The following is a 7,897-nucleotide window of genomic DNA, read 5'->3' as shown; positions in this document are numbered from 1 at the left end:
TTTTACATGCTTTTGAACTGCTAGGTTGGCAGGAGCAGGGACCGAGCAATGGGAGCTCACCCCGTTGCAGGGATTCCAACCGCCAACCTTCTGATTGGCAAGCCCTAGGCTCTGTGGTTTAACCCACGGCGCCACCCACGTCCCAGAAACAAACATACATACTGTTAAACACCACCTATATCTCCACAAAGGTTGTCAGATTCCAGGGGTTCCAGGCACGTACTGAGGGTTTGTGTTTCCTTTGGAAATGAAACACAGCAAAGACTGTGGTGTAGGTGTCTTTATAATATATGGTTTATTTACACATATATGCAACCTGAGCCTATGATGGGAGGACTCACAGCATTACAATCAGCAGTGAAAATACATATGGAGTTCACTGGAGGATGACTTGCAATGTGCTTGGGGCAAGGACTAAAATTATATGACCTTGGCCACAGTCCATCACCAATTTGAAACCTCATTGAAAGGGGCAAGAACACTTAAGTACCATGAAATAAATAGGACATGCAGCTGGATCTTATGCACTTCTACTCAAGGGTAGTTATTCCCAATACTGGGTGGTATTCAACTCTACTTAGAGTAGGTGTAATGGCATTAATGGACCAAATTTAGGCATGTTCATTGATTTTAAAGGCCAAAATACTAGGCAATTGATTTCAAAGCAACATATCTGAATTGTCCTGATACTTTCTAATGTTTCATTAAAACTGAAGGGACAAATTAGTATCCCATTTTACTGATATGTAGAAATATTGGAACATAGTTCTTACATTTTACTTATGCATTTATTTTCAACACAAATAGAGACGAGAGAAACAAAATTTAGAAACAACATTATTGCATGACTGATGATAAAGGTAAATCTGTTCCAGTTTTATTTCAGTTCTTAAATTTAATTTTAAAATAGGTGAACTCATACTAGAGAACAAAGGAAGCGTGGATTTTTTATTTATTTTTTAAAAAAGCCCAAACTAACAGGTATTTCATGATACTACAAAAAGTGAACTACACTCAAGGGCCCAATGAGAAACCATATTGCAAGGCATGAACAATAGATTTCACATAAACAATTTGATTCTGCCTGCATGGACTTGCAGTGATAAAAAAATGAGGAGGAGGAAAAGCTATTTTTTATAACACTTTAGGGCCCAATCCAGCTTAAAATATATCCTGCTTTCTGACTGCACATACCATGGGAACATAATTTTAGTGACTTCCATGACTTTACACATCAAGTTTTCAGGGCAGACATGGAATATAATATTGTCAGACTAGCTCTTCAGGAAGCCCTTCTGTACACTTGACAGGCTGTAAAAATGACGAGCATCAGCTTACATGGGAAACAAAAGAAATTAAAGATCAAAAACAACAACCCAATCCTGGTTGCTATGTTTTAAATATTAAGCCTGCTAGGAATTTTATTTCTGTAAATTTCTGATTAGAGCAGATCTCAGCTTTACTAAGGTGATATATCTATAATTTATTTATTTATTATTATTTTTTCTAGCGGTTGGGATCTAGCTATTGTTTAAAATTCCTGAAAGCATTTAACTTCACAAATTCTTTAAGAATTATTCTACAGTTTAATATGTTCACACTTGTAAAAGGTTACTGGTAATTAAATAGTCAGGACTTAAATAATTGTGTTATTGAAATTTTGTTTGGCTTAGGGAGTAATTAGAGGCAATTTTGATAATGAAGGGCAAAGCAGATTAAAAGATTTGGCATTAATAGAGCTATATAATTTAATAACAAATAATCAACCACCTAAAGGAAATGTATAACATCAAGATTAATAACTGTATATACACATGTATATATTAAACATGTCAGAGCTCATGAACAAAACATGATATACCTATATAGCACAAGGACTAAAATGAATTCTGTCAGGAAGGAATTTGCCTATAGTTTGCTAAAGTACAAGGCTGGAATGTAGATTTGCCAGCATCCTATGAAGCAAATATTCAAACAGCATCAACTATAAAATATAACACCCTCTAACTATCAAGGGTAATAACCTTTGCATATTATTGCTGGGAATTCCTCCAATGCCCAAACCATTTTTAGTTTGCAAGCCAGTTTAATTTATTTGACATGGTTGGAAAGAATTTGCTGTACAACCAAAAAAGCTGTAGTTTTACCCCCCATTATCTCTGCACATAAAAAGTCAAGAAGCTTCAGGCTAGAATTAACATAAGATTGGCTATTATGATAGTAAGAGCATTTAGCAGCAATCCCAGTTGACTGTGCAGTTTGCAATAATAAATACCCTCATCTAATCTATCTCTCTCATATTTTTTAACTTCATGCCTTAAGGAAATATTGAAGCTCATGATAAAGTACCAAAAGCCTTTGCTTTTTAGGTGATACCCCCCGATATCTGTTCAACCTTGGGCAAAGTCATTTACAGATGCAGAGTTTACAAGTTAAATGACTTCAAAATATAAGCAGTAGTTTTATGACCACCCTTAAGAAATGCAGTCATTTACCTACTATACTTGGTTGATGAAGCTAGACTTTGGCTGAAAGCCTCAAACAACCTCATCATCATGCCAGGCACCATTTATTTCACCAGAGCTTACAGCTGCACAGTTCAGTGAGAATCAGGAAGATTTTGCTCAGGACTAACAGCAGTGCCTTAAAACATAGGTACAAAGAAACTTGCAGGTAGCTTAAAGGTTACACCAAGAACACTTTTAATAGCTTGCTGCTTCTCTTCAATGTAAATATTCAATGAGACATACATTCAAATTGTGGACTATAAGCACATGAAAATAATGAATTCCTATGATGTTACATTTGTGCTCTCCAGTACATACTCTGGTCTTTGCAGAAGATCGGGAAAGAACAGTTATTTGATATATTGTACTTGATTCTATGTTTCAATTTTATCAACTAATTTCTTAAAAAACAATTTCAGAAAAAGCCTAGCCAGAATGCCTGTAAGAAATATTGTTAAAGCTTCCTTTTCATTCTCTTTCTTGGCATAGAAAGCATCCAGAGAAAACCTGTAGAAAGCAATTTCTCTGCCCGCCATCCCTGTCAAAGGGGAAAAAAGTTTAACTAAATGTGAAAGAGATCTATTGCATTTTCTGAGTCACCGGTATAGAATTCAATTGTTTCCCTGACGAGTGTTTTGTTTCAACTTATCAGTCACAGTACAGTATAAAGATTAACCTGGAGTGATGTGCAGCACTGAAAAGAAAGATGGCAAGAAACACTTCTAGTTGTTCCTGGAGGCAAGACAACTACAACAAAGGCAGAAGGCGTTCTTTGTATTATAGAGCACTGACCAAATGAAATGCCTTGTTTGGTGCACTGTTTTGAACATATATATATAAGGAAGTTGGTTTTTATACACCTTCCACAGTTCTGCAGCTTGTGTCCTTTAATCCTAATGATTCAATTTTTATTTATATATTTAGAAGTAGCAAGGAGTGCCAAGCACTTTCTGGGAATTTTTAGGGACCCCTTCCCACAGCAAATTGTGATCATTAAATGGACAGTGTCATTTCTGAGTGTGAAACTATCACACCACAAATCAGGCAGAAGTTTTGGTCTCCCATCTTGATTCAAAATGGTGCCTGCCAGTATTTCATTCTCTCATGCAAGAGACTGTATCCAGAGGGGACTGATACAAGTGTCCTACATGTCAGGAAAAGAAATTCCTGCAGATTTGTTGTCAAAGATTGTTAACAAATGGATATATATGTACATATGTAGATAGTGATGCAATATTGTCATGAAAAGGGGAAGATGTCAGTATTTCAGTATTTCATTCTCTCATTGCATAGTGTAACTTGATACCCATGTTTACTTTAATTGTACTGTTGTATGAGAATGGAAGTTATCTGTATGTCATTTCCGTTCTCTTACCCTGAGGAAGGAGACGTGTGTGTGAGTCAGCTCGTTGCCATGTTTCCTTGTTACTTTTTCTTGTAAATAAATCTTGATGTCACATTTCAACCACAGTCTGCTTCTGCTGTACTCTGCTTTGTTGTTCAGTCATTCAGTCGTGTCCGACTCTTCGTGACCCCATGGAACAGAGCACGCCAGGCACCCCTATCCTCCACTGCCTCCCGCAGTTTGGCCAAATTCATGCTAGTCGCTTCAAGAACACTGTCCAACCATCTCATCCTCTGTCTTCCCCTTCTCTGCTACTATGGGCTAAGTCCCTGATCACCAAGGGGTGGCCCACAGTGCCTAGCATCCAAACATCAACACTGAATGCCACCCCGACCTTGAGAAATCTCAAGCTTTTTTCATTCCTATGAAGAATACACTTCAACTACACCTAGGGGCAATCTCTGTTTCCTGATATTGGCTCTTCATAAATAAAACCACTCCTTTTGTTATTTAGTCGTTTATTCATGTCTGACTCTTCATGACCCCATGGACCAGAGCACACCAGGCACTCCTGTCTTCCACTACCTCCTGCAGTTTGATCAAACTAATGTTAGTAGCTTCGAGAACACTGTCCAACCATCTCATCCTCTGTTGTCCCCTTCTCCTTGTGCCCTCCATCTTTCCCAACATCAGGGTCTTTTCCAGAGAGTCTTCTCATCTCATGAGGTGGTCAAAATATTGGAGCCTCAGCTTCAGGATCTGTCCTTCCAGTGAGCACTCAGGGCTGATTTCCTTAAGGATGAATAAGTTTGATCTTCTTGCAGTCCATGGGACTCTCAAGAGTCTCCTCCAGCACTAATTCAAAAGCATCAATTCTTTGGCGATCAGCCTTCTTTATGGTCCAGCTCACTTCCATACATCACTACTGGGAAAACCATAGCTTTAACTATACAGACCTTTGTCGGCAAGGTGATGTCTCTGCTTTTTAAGATACTGTATAGGTTTGTCATCGCTTTTCTCCCAAGAAGCAGATGTCTTTTAATTTCATGACTGCTGTCACCATCTGCAGTGATCATGGAGCCCAAGAAAGTAAAATCTCTCACTGCCTCCATTTCTTCCCCTTCTATTTGAAAGGTGATGGGACCAGTGGCCATGATCTTAGTTTTTTTTAATGTTGAGCTTCTGTTAGTCTTTTGAAGATGCCCAGTTCAAATTTTGTTAGTGTTGTCATTATTTATGTCCCATCTGATCATTCCCACCCCTGCATGCTTAGCAGTCATCATTCATAGCTTTAACACTAGGTTACTACTGCAATATGCTCTAAAGAGATACTCTGAATACTTTTAAAAGTATGTTGTAAACCACCCCGTGACCTTCAAATGACATAAATAATAATGAAGTAGTAGTAATCACTGGAGAACAGGATAGCTCGTTGGGACAGGTTACTACCAACAGAATCTTCTCCTTTAGCTATGTGGATGAAATTTATGGTGGAAATGTCCTTGCCCTTTTAAGCATAGGAATAGCTTATGCTTATATCACAGGTACAAGATAATGAAAAATGAACCAATGGGGGGGGGGGAACCTATGATGGAAGGATATTTCTTTCAATGTTACTGTTGTTTTGCTAATAGCTAGCTAACATAATTCTGACAAATAAAATCTACAGTCCTTCAAATAATGTGCTTTTTTACTTCTTCAAATGATGTGTTTATCTTTAAAATGCCTTGGAATAAAGATACACAGCTGCAGGGAAACCTGCACAAGCATATTAATGTCATGAGATGAAAGAAAAGAAATAGTTGCCTGCCAATAGGTAATTTGGAAAGAAAGTTTATATGCCTGCAAATCTGAAAATAGAATATGAACATCCTGGTGTTTTTAAAAAGTGTAATTCATCACAATTAAGAATCCATACATCTGGATTTTCCCCCAAAACACAAGAATTAAATTACATTTCTTACTGTAATTTTTTTTAAATTTAGGATTTATTTTTAAGCCAGTTATCCTATACACTGTGAAGATGGTAAGCCACATTGAAGACTGTGTCATTTTCCATTATTAACCTAACCCCTTCATATCCAAGGCTACTGATCGTGGATGAGTATGCTGATAACCCACTTGCTACCTTCCATGGAGATACTGGAGAAAGGGAATTAGTGTGGAGATGGCCAACTGAGAGGAAGGAGTAGGAAGTACTCAAACCATAAGGTTCCTGCCTTTGTAAACTATCCCAACAACACCCAAATAAGCTGCAATAGACAGAGGGGAAGGCAAGATCAGCAGGTGTAGAACTTAAAGCACTCCAAGCAGGCTTTGGAAGGCACAGTGCATAGTACAATTCCTGTCACTCCCCAGAGGAGGAAGAGACATTGTGGTGATAGGTGACTCCCTATAGTAAGAGCTGTTCTACAGTGGAACAGTCTTCCTTGGGAGGTTGTGGACTCTCCTTCCCTGGAGTTTTTTAAGTAATGGGTTGGACTAGATGACTCTTGGGTTCCTTCCAACTCTATGATTCAATGATAAAAAATGCAGCAGTCAGAATACTGGATGGAGTTCCACTGAGATCTCACATAAACCCTATTTCAAAATAGCTGCATTGGTAATCAGTTTGTTTCTGGGCCTAATTCAAATTGACCATGGTAATGTTTAAAACCATAAATGACTCAAGCCCCAAATATCTGAAATACCTTCCCCATAAACTTTCATGGGTGTTAAGCTCTGGGCAGGAGACCCTCTTGGAAGTTCCACTGCCCTCATACATTTCTGGGGTGGGTCCCACTGCAAGCACACAAATCCCTACGGGTTACTTTTACTTCGCAGGGAATAAAAGTTGTCCACCCACTGTTCTATTGCCTCATGCAGTGAGTGGCATCACTGAATGTAGATGGTGCAGAACTAAGAACTAGGAACAAGCAACTCATTTTTCACTTGAATGTGAAGTTTGCTGCATTCTGGGACTCAAGTCATGTTACAATTACATGAAAATGCAGATATAGCCTATGATGCACTCAAGGCACTTCAGTCAGCACAGAGTAGCTCTACGTGCCTGAGACATGACAGCTATAAAGGGTTCTAATGGGAGTGCAAGTGATGTGCAGTAGGACCTGCCCCACTTGTCTCATCATTGTAGCTACCTCAGTGTATGCCACTTCATCGTGCCTGGTTGCAGCTACATGGATCTACAAGCTTTATGTGTAAGGAAGAGACTTAAAAATAGGACTGATGGATAAAACATCCAGAAGATGGGAGTCTATGGAGCAGTAGTGTCTGTTCTCTAAATTCCACTGAAGACAAAACACTGATACAAAGAGCTTTTCTCCTACAACAGACACTCAGGCTAACAAAAATGCCGGAAACATACTCTTACCAAGAATGCAGCAAGATATCAGAATATGAAAAAGATGTAGTCACTGATGCCTACTTAACAGTCTATCTGTAGTTTTCAAGGTAATTATGACATTCTGTGCACATTAGTATTTATTTTTATTCTTTAGTATATTTTGAATGTGGCAGCTAAATTACTATTAGTAATTACTATTTTTTTGTTAACAAAACTTGATTTGTTTTTTTACAAAATCAATGCTATACTGCTTAAAAGAAAACAAGACTATACTGTATGACATTTTTGGGAAATGCCTGTATATGCATCACCGAATGAGATTAAAATGGGAAATTACAACAGAAAAGTTCTGTGTAAGATTTATAAGAGTATTATAGCATGAAACATAATTCTCGTTCAGCAGTGATCTGGATCTTGTTTAGTTAATTACTACATATAATGTATTGCATACTTTCTTTGCCTATTAAGAAACCATTTATTTAAACAGGAAGAGAAAATGTAATATTTATGCTGTCATCTTTTAAATTTTACTTTTGCTTTCCCCCAAAACTGTCTTTTTCAATATGCAGAGATCATGCTGTTTGGCATACCATCATTTTGTGCCCTGCACACTGGTTTATTATATATCAATTGGTTTGTTGTGTGATGTATTGATTGTATAGACTTGTGGAGTGAAGCAATGAGTGCAGCAGAAGGCAGCAA

The sequence above is a fragment of the Lacerta agilis genome, chromosome 4 (genome assembly GCF_009819535.1).
Source record: "Lacerta agilis isolate rLacAgi1 chromosome 4, rLacAgi1.pri, whole genome shotgun sequence".
NCBI classification, from domain to species: Eukaryota; Metazoa; Chordata; class Lepidosauria; order Squamata; family Lacertidae; genus Lacerta; species Lacerta agilis.
Note: the sequence above shows the minus strand (reverse complement) of the source record.